A 15,948-nucleotide genomic window follows, 5' to 3' on the forward strand; every position below is an offset into this window, starting at 1 on the left:
TTATCCCCCTAAAACTCAAAACCCAGCTTTGTTTTGTCCAGATAGCTCTGCTTTTCTCTGCTCTACTCTCTCGTTAATATTCACAGAAAGAGCCCTGGCTTTCACAAGACGGCTGCTCTCACAGTTTAGTTTCCCCGCAGCCAGCCCAGTAACAGCCCCGTGAGTGTAAACATGCTGGAGGGAGGGACGTCTCCTGACAAACATCTCCCAGGACGTGCCACCCTGGCCCCCCATCGGATCCCCCTGGCCCCCGTCATTCACAGCCTCCAGCCTGGCACTGGAGCTAAACAGGAACGTGAGAGTACCTGCTAGACATCACTGCCAGAGGGTAGCGGGCACACACACACACACACACACACACACACACACACACACACACACACACACACACACACACACACACACACACACACACACACACACACACACACACACACACACACACACACACACACACACACACACACACACACACACACACACACACACACACACACACACACACACACAGGCCTCCATCCCCTGAATAGCCACACTCTCAAGTCTGCTTTCTGCAGTGGAAAATTGGGGGTGGATGCAGCCTACAGTGACATTAATTATGGAATAAGTATTACATTTATGCTAAACTATCATAAGCTATTTCATATTTCATAGAATCATTTAAGAATGATAAATAACAAATAACAGTGTTTCAAATAATCATTTATCTAAGCATAGCTACCATGGAAAACAACATAATACTACAATGTTATTTAAAATGTTTTACCATGTAGCCTTTATTCAACCAGGTGGCTCAGCTGAGAACCACTTCTATCAAGGTAGTATTATCTTAACCTTGCAGCCTTACACTCCCTTCAACCCCACCATGGTAAAAAAAAACACACACCATGTATTAAGTACAGGCCCTATATTTAAGAGCCAAGCGCATCACTCCACTCCAAACATTGATAACGCAGCAGACCGTGTGGCAGTCAGACCCCTGGTGATGTTAACAGCACACTGCTATTATCGCAGGTGGGATGGCTAGCTCCACGCTGTCTCCCTCACCAGCCACCATCCAGCCCACAGCCACATTTACATCTTAATTACCTGGCCAATGAATGGGGCTGCACTTTGGCTTCATTTGTGACATTCATGAAACCTAATTTAAGGTATAAGAATAGCCCCCATAAGTATCGGTGGCGAAAGAAAAGTACCATTCTTCAACATTGTGTAAAAGGTAGTAAAGGGACTAGGTAATGCATTTTTTATACAGTACCAGTCAAAAGTTTGGACACACATACTCATTCCAGGGTTTTTCTTTATTTTTTAGTATTTTCTACATTGTAGAATAATAGTGAAGACATCAAAACTATGAAATAACACATGGAATCACGTGGTAACCAAACAAGTGTTAAACAAATCCAAATATATTTTACATTTGAAATTCTTCAAAGTAGCCACCCTTTGCCTTGATGAAAGCTTTGCACACTCTTGGCATTCTCTCAACCAGCATCATGAGGTAGACACCTGGAATGCATTTCAATTAACAGGTGTGCCTTGTTAAAAGTTAATTCTCATGAGGACCGCCACAGGAAAGGAAGACCCAGAGTTACCTCTGCTGCAGAGGGTAAGTTCATTAGAGTTAACTGCACCTCAGATTGCAGCCCAAATAAATGCTTCACAGAGTTCAAGTAACAGACACTCTCAACATCAACTGTTCAGAGGAGACTGCGTGAATCAAGCCTTCATGGTCGAATTGCTGCAAAGAAACCAATACTAAAGGACACCAATAAGAAGAAGAGACTTGCTTGGGCCAAGAAACACAGGCAATGGACATTAGACCGGTGGAAATCTGTTCTTTGGTCTGATGAGTCAAAATTTGAGATTTTTGGTTCCAACCACCGTGTCTTTGTGAGACGCAGAGTAGGTGAACGGATGATCTCCACATGTGTGTTTCCCACCGTAAAGCATGGAGGAGGAGGTGTGATGGTGTGGGGGTGTTTTGCTGGTGACACTGTCTGTGATTTATTTAGAATTCAAGACGCACTTAACAAGCATGTACCACAGCATTCTGCAGCGATACGCCATCCCATCTGGTTTGCGCTTAGTGGGACTATCATTTGTTTTTCAACAGGACAATGACCTAAAACACACCTCCAGGCTGTGTAAGGGCTTTTTGACCAAGGAGAGTGATGGAGTGCTGCATCAGATGACCTGGCCTCCACAATCATCAGACCTCAACCCAATTGAGATGGTTTGCAATGAGTAGGACCGCAGAGTGAAGGAAAAGCAGCCAACAAGTGCTCAGAATACGTGGGAACTCCTTCAAGACTGTTGGAAAAGCATTCCTCATGAAGCTGGTTGAGAGAATGCCAAGATTGTGCAAAGCTGTCATCAAGGCAAATGGTGGCTACTTTCAAGAATCTAAAATATAAAATGTATTGTGATTTGGTTACTACATGATTCCATATGTGTTACTTCATAGTTTTGATGTCTTCACTATTATTCTACAATGTAGAAAATAATAAAAATAAAGAAAAACCCTTGAATGAGTAGGCGTGTCCAATCTTTTGACTGGTACTGTAGTTGTGGATAACACATGGCACTGAACGACAGATATAGTGAGTTTAGGTATTTATGATGATAGCTGGGAGTAGCAGCCTCCTCCCCAAAATTACAAAGCAAATTGTTGGAACATTTGTCATACATGTGCGATGTATGACAGAAAACAGATAGCTCATTGGGGGTGATCCGGGTGATTTAAATGGCAAGTGATTGAACAACAAACTCGCATTAAGACTGTATTGATCAGTTCACTGTTTCATTTGTGATCAATAAAACAATAGGTAGGGGCTGAATCCAATACAGGCAGGGCCAGGGAAGAGACTGGACTGGAAGTGTATCGAACCCTCTTTACTGAGGTATGGAGGAGAGAGTAGCCCGGGACTAGATAACAGGAGAAGTAGCAGAGGACCATTTCTATATGGCAGATGGTCTGAAATAAATATCTTGAAAGCTTATCCATCCTTATCCAAAACCTTCACCTATTTGTAAGAGAGGAGGGAAAAGAGAAGATGCAAGAATCCATGAAAGTGTATTGAGACTCACCCATTGAATCTACAGAGGGCTCCTGAGTCTGACATTCACCCCAGTGATAATAAAGGCCACAGTGCAAACAGTTCTACTTCTGCTGTAAACCAAGTGAACATGACTATCCCCTGTGTCATCACTATCCCCCTACAGGGTGATTGATGTGAAATACGCACATTTCATTTTCAGCAGCACAGTGAGACACGCTGCTCTTCTGACAGAGATGAACGGGGGACTGCATGATGAATTATAGCACTCTGATTTATCACGACAGGACGATCTGAAAAATACAAATGAACAATTAGCAAATGTGGTCTTAATTAGCTGTTTCCAGACATTACAAAGAGCTTGTACAATAATGTACATGAACATGTCTCATCTCTAATCTTTAGGTAGTTAAATGAATATTACTGTGACTTAATTAGGGTTAATTATATAATTTCCTTCCAGTTATCACTGATCATGGATGTCAAATACAAAAGGAAAAGCTACACGTATCTTAATTAATTATTAATTAATGAATCACCAAGCGTACCAAATAGAAGCTGCATGACTTGGTCAAAATGAAATCTGGCCTCAATTGGTTGATCTATTCAAAATAGACTAAAGCAGGAGGGGAGGCAGAAGGGTGCACAATTGGCCCAGTGTCGTCCGGGTTTGGCCGGTGTAGGCCGTCATTGTAAATAAGAATTTGTTCTTAACTGACTTGCCTAGTTAAATAAAGGTAAAATAAATAAAATAGATAAAGAGTACAGGAAACAGTTTGGGACCAGGGTTTGTTCTGGTCTGGTTGGCTAAGTTCAGGCCTTGTTAGGGCATACTAGGTTGGAGACTAGGGGCTTGTTATACTTCATATTCCCACACCTCAACACTGGTGTTCCTCATACCCTGTCTGACACACAAACAATCCCCCCCAAATTAGGATATGTCTCATAATTCAATGTCACCAAATTCAATTGCCATCAGGAACATTCAATTTGTCTAACCCTCCTCCCCAAATAATACCTTGATTAGAGTAGACTCTATAAAAATATCAAGGGTAGGCCTAAACTTATGTAAACAATGCATTGTTCTGTTTAGGACAAGGTACAAATCAACAGAATTACAATGAATTCGCAAATTTAAGAAGGCATCCTAATGCCTTACATAATGCAGGTACAGAAATAGCGTGTGGATTATACCAACCTAACAGACAGGATAATTGGATTGGCAGTGAATGGTTTCTAGCTTCACATGAAGTCCATAAACCCATGCTTGTTCTCATACAGGGATATTTGAAAACCTCTCATGGTGAAATGTGTCTACTTAGTGTGCTTAAGCGTTACAGTGGGAGCATTCTGTTTATTTGTAAAATTGTGTTGAGAAGATGAATTGCTTAATTGAATGATGAAAGGCGTAAACACAAACACAATATGTGAACATACAGCGGTGAATGAGGTGAGTTTCCCCTACTACTGTATGGAAAGCTCTTTGAGTACCTCAGTTGGTAGAAAAGCGCTACATAAATCCAATCAATTATTATGAAATTACATGCATGTATAGTAGTACATACTTAACAAGATCAGAGGATCATCTCAGATTTGTCCATTTGGGAAAAATAAAGAAGGATCAAAAGTTGACACGTAAACATCGGGGAAGCACAGTTCTGTATCAAATTAAATCTGCAAGGTGATGTGTGTGTGTGTGTTAAAGAGAAAGCCACCATCAGCCAGAGAGCTGGCAGTAAATATCAGGCGTATAAATGATAATGTGAATACATGGGGCTCATAAGCTCATAAATCAGACTCCTCCTCTGCAAATTAATGTAGTTCACAGCTGACAGAGGGAAGGCACAAATCATAAATACTGTGTGGCATATTAATATTACATCAAAAGTCAAGAGGATTGTGTTATAACATACTCACTCTGCAACTATGGTCCTTCAAGCCTGATCCCGGACTTTCAGCTCTCTAGGGAGAGAAAGTGTTAAATAGTTTTGGCTACTACATTGCATTGTATGGTAATAACACTTGTCAGTCATTGCTCAGTAGATAATGCTATCAGAAGTGCTAGTGTGCGGACATACACTATATATACAAAAGTATGTGGACACCCCTTCAAATTAGTGGATTCGGCTATTTCAGCCACACCCGTTGCTGACAGGTGTATAATCGAGCACACAGCCATGCAATCTCCATAGACAAACATTGCCAGTAGAATGGCCTTACTGAAGAGCTCAGTGACTTTCAACGTGGCACGGTCATAGGATGTCACCTTTCCAACAAGGCAGTTTGTCAAATTTCTGCCCTGCTAGAGCTTCCCAGGTCAACTGTAAGTGCTGTTATTGTGAAATGGAAACGTCTAGGAGCAACAACAGCTCAGCCGCGAAGTGGTAGGATGTTGACAAAAGGTTGACAAAAAAGATAGAGGGAAAGTGAGAGAAAGAGGGAGAGAAAGGGAAATAAAGGGAAAGAGCAAAAGACAGTCAGGGGAGAGAGAGAAAGAGCGATAAGAGCGATACAGAGAGAGACAGAGAGAGACCAGAGAATGTGTTAAGGAACCAGAGACTGTGAATGTGGGGGGCTAATGGTAGTGGGGGGTGGTGGAGGCGGAGGGGGGTAACTGAGGTTGCAAGGCAATTTCTCTTTGTTATCAAGTGAAATGACTCTGCAAATATGACAATAAATCACGTCGGAAATCAATCTGAGAGGAGGCGACTGCGAGCCACTGATAATGCATCAATCAATATTTAATGTTTGGGCCTTAATTAATCCACAGACGCCAAGCATTCTTTAAGTGACAAAGAGGAGTGAGGAAAAACGAGCCGAGAGTGCTTTAGCATAGAATAGCTCTTATATCAAACAGGGGACACTGAACGGAGAGGCCTCATCAGTCGATTCCCTTTTTTGTGTGGTTTATTAGTCTTCCCTACGTAATTTACAGAACCAAGACAAGCATGAGACACGCCGTGTGGCATGGGATGTATCAGAATCATGCATTGTGGGACTGGTGATTAAAAAGATACAAAAGTTAATGTGTTAATATACAACTATGAAAAAAGACTCAAATGAAGTAAAACCTTCCTCAATACATCCAACACTGACATAGTACAATTATTTATAAGTGGCATCACAGTAATTTCATTTGAAAAGTTTTAAAACTATCAGCTAATTCTCTATTCTGTACCAAGGTGTCTCCAGGTTGTGAGAACACCGAGACCCTCCCTAATGCATCAGCTGCCCCTGCCTCCAAACCTGTGCACCGATGACATCTCCATGTTTGATCCATGCGAGGTGAATACAAGGCCTCTCTCACAGTTGCACAGAAGAATCCAAGCCTGAACGCTGCAACTGCAGAGCCGTAATGGAGGCCATGCTTACCCTGAGCCCTCTGATCACACAGACAAAGTCCCACAGGTACTAATTACTGCATCCACAATGCAGAGATACTGTAGCACAAAGAAATAACACAGGGGACGGCTGACATTTGGATACCTGCAGTCAGATTCAGCCGGATAATTGGGCCACAATCACCCACAGAGAGGGAGGTGGTCCACAAGGTGTGTTTAAAGGAGCTGGTGGATAAGATGCTCTCTGGATGAATATAGTAACAGTTAACTAGGCCAGGTCAGACCAAGTTAGTGAAGCTGCAGATAAACACAGCAGTAGTACTTCAAGTTACAAAAGACTCCTTAATAAAGAATTGCTTAAAGAGCTTCTTGAGATGTGGATAAGGGGATTATCTATAAGGGCTTGGGTATTGTTGACTGAACATATTGATAGTGATAGCAGCGTTTTATCTGTTGTGTGATTGCCCTTAGATTTACAGCTCTTCTTTCATCTTCAAAGAGAAAAAAAGATACATCTGGAGCAAGGTTGAATTATGCTCACATCAAATAAAATGCAACACACTACATGCATGAAATTGTAGACATTCTTGAAAAGTCTTTGTCTCGACGTAGAGCTAAACCCCCACTTCATTTTTACCACAAACCTGAATACAGGTCAAACGAAAACATTTTCTTACTCAGTGACATTTTTGTCACCTCAAAAACACAGTATCTTTCTATTCCTGATACCTATCTCAGATATTGAGAATGCTCTGAGGCACTAACAGAAATATCTTGGCAAGTTCACTATTAAGCCAGAGGGTAGCCCCAACACATTTACACAACGATATTACATGTACATCCTCAACATTTCAAAAACCGGAGTGAATAACAAAAATAATATTCCACTGAAATGAATGACAGTTCTTATGCCATTTCCTGCTGGTGGTGTGTCTGATTGCAATAACCTCCATGGATGATGTAATGAGACTTTATAGGATACTTCCTCCGTGGTGAACTGTAACATAAAACTTAGTCTACATTCGCTTGGCTGTGTATGCACACATACACACTGACACCTTATGCACATATAGTCACATATATTGTACAGAACATACAGTACGACATGACATACGACACAGCTCATACACTTGACATAGGGCTACATATGACACCACAGGCCGATAGGGAGCCACATGAACCATATTTACAGACTGTCACACGTTCTAAAAACTAGAAATCCAGAGGCAACCCATGCAGCATCCCCTTTTCTGGTCCCCTGCTACTCTAATGCACAATGGCTCGCTGTACTGGAGGAGCTATGCAGTTGCCAATAGCACATATCCAATTGGCCATGCTCATTAAAAGCGAGGGGGCTAAAACAAGCAGAACGGAAAGTGAGTTGTTGGGCAGACAGAGGAGCCATTTGGTGATTTATTGGGATGTGCTGCTGCGAAACGCAAAGTGAGAAATGAAATAAGCCAAAGTGTGAAACAGCAACACTGAGCTGCAGACAGACAGAGCTATGTCGTAAATACCAGGAGGTTAAATAAGACATCGGCCCAAATGGCAGTAAAGTGCCTTAATTCCCCCAGACATATGTGAACATGTGTAACTATATCATCAAATCTCCCAAATGCCATGGGCGGACATGTTCCCCGCCATGCAGGCTGTGTCTGTGTCTGGGTGGGTGATGTAATAGCAGCCTCCTGTCAGGGCCTATCAGAGCAGAATACATGAACATGTCTGGGGAGAAGACAGGCTCATATGAACTGACTGACTGGAGAGATACTGTACTTCCTACTGAAGTGTACTATAGGATGGACAATGGTGGTGTCTAAAATATGAAAAAAGCTAAAAGAGTTATTATACAAAGATGTAATCTTAATCATTCATAAACTAAAAAATATGCTTTTAGGAAACTAAGAAATATACTTTGGGGAAAATAAGAAATACGCTTATAGGGAAGTTTAGAAATACACTTTGGGGAAACTGAGAAATATGCTTTGGGGAAACTAAGAAATATGATTTGTGGCATCTAACAGCAAGTAAAAGACAACGGTTTTACCATGAATACATAAACACCCAACAAAGAAGTATCACACCACTGATGCCCTTCTAAACGGACTTCTCAAAGTCTCTCGAGACTCTCCCCTCCCTCCAACCTCCTCCTTGGCCCTAGAGTAGACCACTCTCCCGACTGCCCCCACCCTCCTCCCAGTCCCATCTTTAGTGTTTATTACAGGTGACCTGCATCTTCAGTCAGAGGCTAAGTGGTGGCAGGCTGGCGGCTGGAAACAGGCCTGACACACAGGATTTAATGAATCTCCTGACGTGACAAACCTCATCCACAAGATGCCTTTAATGCAGCTGTCTGCCACTAGAGCTGGGTTCAAATTCTATTTGAAATTTAAATACTTTATCTGGGCTTAATTTAGCTTACCTAGTGCAATGGGACCAATGGAATAGTCCCAAAGATGTGAACCCTGACTACTTGGCACTCCAGACAGGCTCAGTCGAACATTTAAAGTATTTGAAAGAAAACAAATACTATTTGAACCCAGGCCTGGTGTCGGATGCCTCTAATGCAAGCTCTCAAAGCATCTCTCTCCCCTGATGTGGACCACTGCCACAAGATGCCAAGAGACAATGGGGTCCAGAGGGGCACCTGACATTCCATTCCTGCCTCATAAAAAAACTAACAACAGGGGACGAAAAAACTCAGGCAAGGAGGGGATCCATCTCCTATGTCCCCGACCGACAAACGAAGGAAGGCTTTCCAGCTGGATCAAGGCTACGTCTGATGATGTCACCCCTTTTATCATCCCTTTGATTAATTCCTCTGTCAATTTGAGATCCAAATTTGTTGCTGTGGTTTTTAGAATGCATCCAAGCAATATACAAGCTGATTGCATATAAAGTCATAGGCTCGGGTAATGGAAATGGGGGTAGAGGGGGGTGGGAAGGTGGAGGGTGGGGGTGGGGGGGTCTGGGTCAAGGAACTTTAGGAATGTAGTGTTGTTCTGTCCTTTAGTGTAACCCTGCTCCTGTGCCAGGGTGGGGGCTTTCTCTCTAATCCACGCTGATTTGGTAAACACTCGCACTAATACCGCGGCCAGGGCCCTAATTCTGTTGTTTTCTCCCTACTAAAGAAAATGTGTATTTCTTGGGCGATGTCTTGAAGCAGATGGATGGAAATGTGGGGATAGATTTAATCCCACTAAGGCTCATGCTCAGATTGGACCCACAGATTAGGATTGCAGCCAAGTATTTTCAATAATTATTCTCTGGTTGAATTAAACATATCCTCTTAACACGAAAACATACGCTTGCCATGCATGTCTGACTGATGGAACATCTGTAAGGATCACTGCTGTTATTGAGTGGAGAAAACGTATCCATAGGCTTTAGTATTCTCCATTTGCAGTAGAAATGTACAGATTTTATATATAATTTGGATTAATTCTAACTGTAAATATAATGTACAAATAAGTATATGAAGTTATTATACTGTATATATACAGCAGAAATCAGATATTTTATTAAACAATCACATAGACTGAGAGACTGAGAGCATGCTGGCAAGCAACAGCCATTTGAACACTGACTATCTCCTATGACACAGGGGACAGCATAATCGCATAACAGCATCATTTGAAACAGCGTCAATTGATTGAATTCACCCCCTTGTCGCCTGAACAATGACCTGGAAACGTATCTCTCTGCTCACCTGCTCCTCTGATTGTCCCGTATCAAATTCATTTTATTTTTCTTCCCTCAGAGACAATCAAACAATTGGGCTTGTTTGCTAATTGATGGCAAAGTGGCAGAAGCATTCATCTTAGAGATCCATCTATTTGTTGGTATGGAGCCATGGATAAAGACAGCTCATTGAATAAGACACCTCTCCCCTGTCTGGCCCAGGGACCATTGTTATTTTATCACTCCCCATTTTCATAAATCTCAGGTGGTAACCTGCCAGCCAGCCCAGTGTGGCCCACCCCAGATGACACCATGTAAAACAGTTACCTGCCGGCCTCTCCTGCTGATGTTATCTGGGGGATGTTGACAATGAAAGCAACTGCTCTGTAGACTACCTTGGGTCAGCCCCCCTCTCTTCCCTATTTTGCTACCTCCTTCCACCTCTCCTCTCGTTCCCCCAGGAGGTGGTGGTAGTGGGGGGTCACTCGGTCTCCTTTCCCAGATCTTATCAGGCCAGTGGAGGACCTGCTCCCCTCTAATCACTGGCCTCTGTGGAAATGACACAGTGTAATATAGTCATTCAGGCTGTACCATGTGTGTGTGTGTGTGTGCATGTTTGCGTGCATATGCACCATGCATGTTTGTGTGTGCGTGCATGTGTGTGACTATGGTTTAATAAAGGGAAAAAAGCCCAGAGCTGCAGCAGCAGAAGCAGGCAATTTTTGTTTTTACAGATTAAAAAAGCAAATGTTTTAGAAGTCATTAAGACGGACTCAGCAGAAAGCCTGCTGTGGACTTGATTTAACACGCCAGGCCCGTAAGTCAGTAGTGGGTGTAAATAATGTATTCATTTTTAAAGAGATTTTTCTCTCCTTACAAAGATAAAAAACAACATCTCCATCTGGTCAAGTGTGAACTGGGACAGAGCTAGATTAAAGAATGTTCTGTTATCTTATGTGTGGCTCCACCGGCTTAATGTCCTCAGAATCAATGCCCTTCCAACAAGTGGTTCATTAAAACAGAATGGCAATGTTTAATTCTGTGTATTACAAACGTGTACTGGCACTCATTCCAGACCTGCCAGTGGTGCTATAGACTAGAGGGATATGGTTGTAGGTGCCAGGTGCACCCGTTTTTGTCAAGAACTGCAACGCTCAACAGCTTCCAGTGTGTATCAAGAATGGTCCACCACCCAAAGGACATCCAGCAAACTTGACCCAACTGTGGGAAGCATTGGAGTCAACATGGGCCAGCATTCCTGTGGAACACTTTCAACACCTTGTAGAATCAACTCAATATTAGGAATGTGTTCTTAATGTTTTGTACACTCAGTGTATATCCTAATACATACGGTCTAACCGCCTCAGGATTATAATATCTCACACCAGTAAAACCAGTAACCAGACCCACATTAACCAAAACACTACAGCCCCTCCCACACCATGCCTGTTAGCCAACCAGCTCCGCCCAAATAACTCATCACCACTTCAGCCACCATCACCGCCCGGGACGAGAGCGTCCCTCCGCGGCTTTGTCTTTTACTGCCAATGAACTGCACCAATACAGACACCAAAAAATAGAGAGAGTTTTATTCCAGCTTCTGATCATTAATGTACATAAACATGGAAGTGGGGCAGGAGAGGACAGCAGCGTGTCAGCTAGCTAGCCCTTCTCTCCCTTGTCTCCTGTCTCTGTTGTCTGTATGGCCCAGCCCCAATCACTCAGAGAGTCATATATATAATTCATGAACCCCCCCTCTGGCTCCTCTCCCATGCCCTGTCCAGCCTCGGAACAGCCACGCCCAGCCCTATAAAGGACTGTGTTGTGGGGGTATGAAGTTGTTTGGTGCCAATATCTCGTCATGCTCAGAATGACAATGGCTTGATCCTGCCTCTATCGATCACGGCAGAACAGACAGGGCCTACCATGATATTAGCCAAATATTATTAAAACTTTGAACCCCTCGCCCATAAATTAGGAGCTAAATCGCCCCGGTGCCGTTACGTGGGGAGAATGTATGGGCTTCCGTCGTCTTCAAAGTAATTACACACTAAATGGGAAGCGTGGCTGGGCATTCTGCAACGAGGGAAGTAGTGGAGAAGCGGAAGAGTGGGGGTAAGAAGGGAGGGAGGAGGGGAGGAGTGGGGGTGAGAAGGGAGGGAGGAGGGGAGGAGTGGGGGTGAGAAGGGAGGGAGGGAGGAGGGGAGGAGTGGGGGTGAGAAGGGAGGGAAGGTGAAAGAGGAAAAGAGAGAAGGATTTGCGATCGGCATTATGTGCTTGTTACAGTTTCAGTACATTATTCATTCATCAGGTCAGGCCAACCTGAGTATGGAGCCATTACCAGGCCTAGAGAGACCTAACATCTGCTGTTAAGTGCAAGCAGGCGATACTGTGACATGTTTGCAATCTTGTCCTCTTCAGATGTTTGGCCTACAGTGATACACTTCAAACACTTGGCCAGTGCTACTTTCTTTCACCCGCTCCAACTCTCTCTCTCTCTCTCTCTCTCTCTCTCTCTCTTTCCCTTCTCTCTCTCGTTCTCTCTCAGCTGAGCTGTGGTACTGATACCCTCTTCTCCTTGACTTTTTCATTATTTTCTCTGGTATCTGCTGCCTGTCTTATCTCTCTTTCTCTCCCACTCTCTCTCCAACTCTCTTTCTCTCTCTCTCTCTCTCTCTCTCTCTCTCTCTCTCTCTCTCTCTCTCTCTCTCTCTCTCTCTCTCTCTCTCTCTCTCTCTCTCTCTCTCTCTCTCTCTCTCTTTCTCATATATATTAGTATCCATCACTGTGCGTGCTAAACAATTATGAGATTTGACCTTCTTTCATTGGATCATGCTAGGTAGATCTCTAAGCAGGTTAGCATCTCACCCTCTCACAGGTGGAAAGGACGCCATGTTTACTCTCTCTCTCTCTGACCTGGACACTGTAGAAGGCATCTCATGTCATAAACAGGTATGGACTAGTAATGTATTCTTTGTTGTGTTGTAGGGTCATTGTCAGTACTTAGATACAGGATAGGTGGGAGATAAGAAGCAGGTGTATTTTGGTGGCTGATGCCTCCTTCAGGCAATGTGCATCAGTTACCCCCACCCACCTGACAGGCTAGGCCTACATGGGTACTGGGACTGGTGGGGGCTGGGGATGAGAGGGGGAGGATGGGTTGGGGAGGATGGGGCTGGGGCTGGGGGAGAGGAGCATGGTAGTGATAATGGATGGAACATCTGCTGAGCTGCAGGTGTCTCCTCCTCCTCCTCCTCCTCCTTCTCTTGTCACTGTGTTAACTGATGATCTCACCCTGCTACATCGCTGTACTGATCATAGTCCCCTTTTGTTCATAGCCACCCTCCCTCCCCACTAAACAAGTGACTGTGAAACACACGTCCCTGGAGCATAACAAATGACACAGAGTGTACGTGTACCTGTAGGCCCAAACTGACTTGAGGTCACAGCCATAGCTCATCTCACCAACCGACAGCGTGATGTCCCATGACTTCAGAGGAAAGGCATTGACACTGCATAAGAATGATCCTCGCTCACCACAGCTTTATTTGTTTTAGGAAGATGAAGACATCATTTTTTTTGCAAATACAGCTGGCAGGCAACTTAAAAGGGCCATTAGACTAGGTATTGTAATTGTTGAAAGATAAGAGAGCAGAGGACAGGGAAAACTGCACACAAGACAGAGGCGGTGGAAGCGGGGGCTGGGCCCACTCTTCAAAGAGATATCAATTTTGCCATTAGTTCAATTTGAATTGATCTCCCCCCTCTCAAACACTAAGAAACAGATGCCAAGATGCTTTTGTTACAGTGCCCCCAAACACAAAGCAGCGGATAAAGCAAAAAGAGAGAGAGAGAGAGAGAGAGAGAGAGAGTGGAATTCAGCATCTCTGAGCCCTTTGATTGCTATCTTGGGGCTATACAGAGCAATTACTGGCTGGAACCATTAAAGAGGCTGATTACAGGCAGGCCAGACTGTGGAGGGAGCAGCAGGCACAGACAGGCCAGGCAGATTCCAGGTACCACTCAGCTAGCACGTCTGTCTGCTGGGCATGTCACTCCCTTAGCTCGGCCCTCGGCCTTCACCGCAACACCTGACCAGCGGACACTCACACTATGGGGACACTAATGAGGACACAGACAACCCATCACACCTATAGGCTGAAAGGCACAACTCCTATTACATCTATATGCCAGTGGGGCTCAGCTCTGTGGTCAATGGGGCTCTATCTTGTCTGTTCATTACTAGACACTACAGCCGAGGATACAATGAGTCAGAGAACAAAGTATTTTCAATATGACTAAGACCAGCTCATATATCCAGGCCACCGTCCTGTCCCATCTGTCCACAGTCATACTATATCACGTTGGTTTTATTTCCTCTTAATAAACATGCTACCATTTCATACAAATCTGCCCAATCTGCTATCGTTCCATCTCCTGAGTAACCTAGTTATGTGATATAGGATGCATCCCAAATGGCACCCCATTACCTACACAGTGGACTACTTTTGAACAGAGTTCTATGGGCCCTGGTCAAAAGTAGTGCACTATATAGGAAATAGGGTGCCATTTGGGATGTGACCATGGAGTGTATATATAGTGTTGGCCAGGGTCACTGTACTCTGGTGTCTCTGGCTGCTGGTCTCATCTAACGCTTTGAGGTGTTCAGTTGGACAACAGCCCCCCCTCACTTTCCCCCCATCGCTCTGTCCCCGTGTTCCTGCACGTCGCTGGAAGATGAGGGGGTAGGCTGAAGGATAGATGGATGGATGGATGGCGGGAGGGAGCAATAGCATGGAGGAAGGGAGGGAGGAGAGGAGGGGGGGCAGATCATTTGTTTCCAGTTTTCTCACAGCTCCAGGCCTGGCGTCTCCCACTTCTGTTGATTTACGGCCTTTCTCGACACAACCACATCTAAGAGAGGAATAATTAGAAGCCTCTAAAACTGGGCAGTTTAAGGCTGTTGTAATGAAATTTGTTGGCCTGCAGTCGGGTGTGTTAAGGGTGGGGATGGGGGGTGAGAGGGTAGAAGGAGGGATGGAGGAGTGGCTGGGCAGGGGGGTGTAGTGCTAGGGGTGTGGATGGAGGGAGGCAGGGAGGGAGGAGGGGGTGGGGGGTGGCTGGGCAAGGAAAGCAGGGGAGGTAGGTGGACTGCACATACACAACTCCACCCTCCTCCACCCCAGCCCATAAGCTGTGATCCAGCTCATTCAGAGAGCTTCATAGAGAGCGAGCCTTTACAAGGTCATTTATTCCTACCAACTCCTTGTTATGGTGATTAAATATATCCCCAGTCCAAGGCATCAATTACTGGGCAGTGGAGCACCACAATGGGGCCTGGCTGAGGGGGCTGGCGGGCTGCTGTCCTGGCTGCGATGTGAGGAGGAGTTCCAGGCCCAGAACCTGTCCCCAGCTCCAGGAGGGGTGTGGAGCAGTGCCTTGGGGCCTGGCTGAGGGAAGCCTGGCTGGGTTAGCCCTTGCTGGGGGACCAGCAGCTGGGCTGCCTCCCTGGCTCCAGTGAAGGGAGCTCCAGAGGGAAGGCTGCTGAGTGATTTAGTCTTACAGCTCTGAGGTCAGCAGCTCTGATGCAAGGCGTTCTAAACAACACAACACATGCATGCTTCCTACAAACAACGGCTACCGCTCTACAGCCCATCTCCTGCTCTGGCAAAAGGGGGGGTGATGGAACAACAACATTACAGCAGTAACTATAACGAGCTATTTGGAAACTGCGGGATGGTTTTTTGTTTTCAAACTATGTGGTTTTATTGTAGGGATTTATAAACCTATCCTCACCACTGAAATGACTGTCACACTTCTCCATGGAAGATAAGCGAGTAGAAAAACACAACACAAAAAATAACGGG

General features: G+C 44.6%; 1 long non-coding RNA gene across 1 annotated transcript; it reads right to left on the reverse strand.

Annotated features, from left to right (window-relative positions):
- Positions 1-2,545: 2,545 nt before the first annotated feature.
- LOC121579579 lies at positions 2,546-5,081 on the reverse strand. Its single transcript, XR_006659308.1, has 3 exons — positions 4,977-5,081; positions 3,249-3,352; positions 2,546-3,026 (listed from the first exon to the last, which is right to left on the reverse strand). It is a non-coding gene; the product is annotated as an uncharacterized LOC121579579 (long non-coding RNA).
- Between the last annotated feature and the right edge of the window lie 10,867 nt (positions 5,082-15,948).

This window comes from Coregonus clupeaformis, unplaced genomic scaffold, assembly GCF_020615455.1.
Source record: "Coregonus clupeaformis isolate EN_2021a unplaced genomic scaffold, ASM2061545v1 scaf1089, whole genome shotgun sequence".
NCBI lineage: Eukaryota > Metazoa > Chordata > Actinopteri > Salmoniformes > Salmonidae > Coregonus > Coregonus clupeaformis.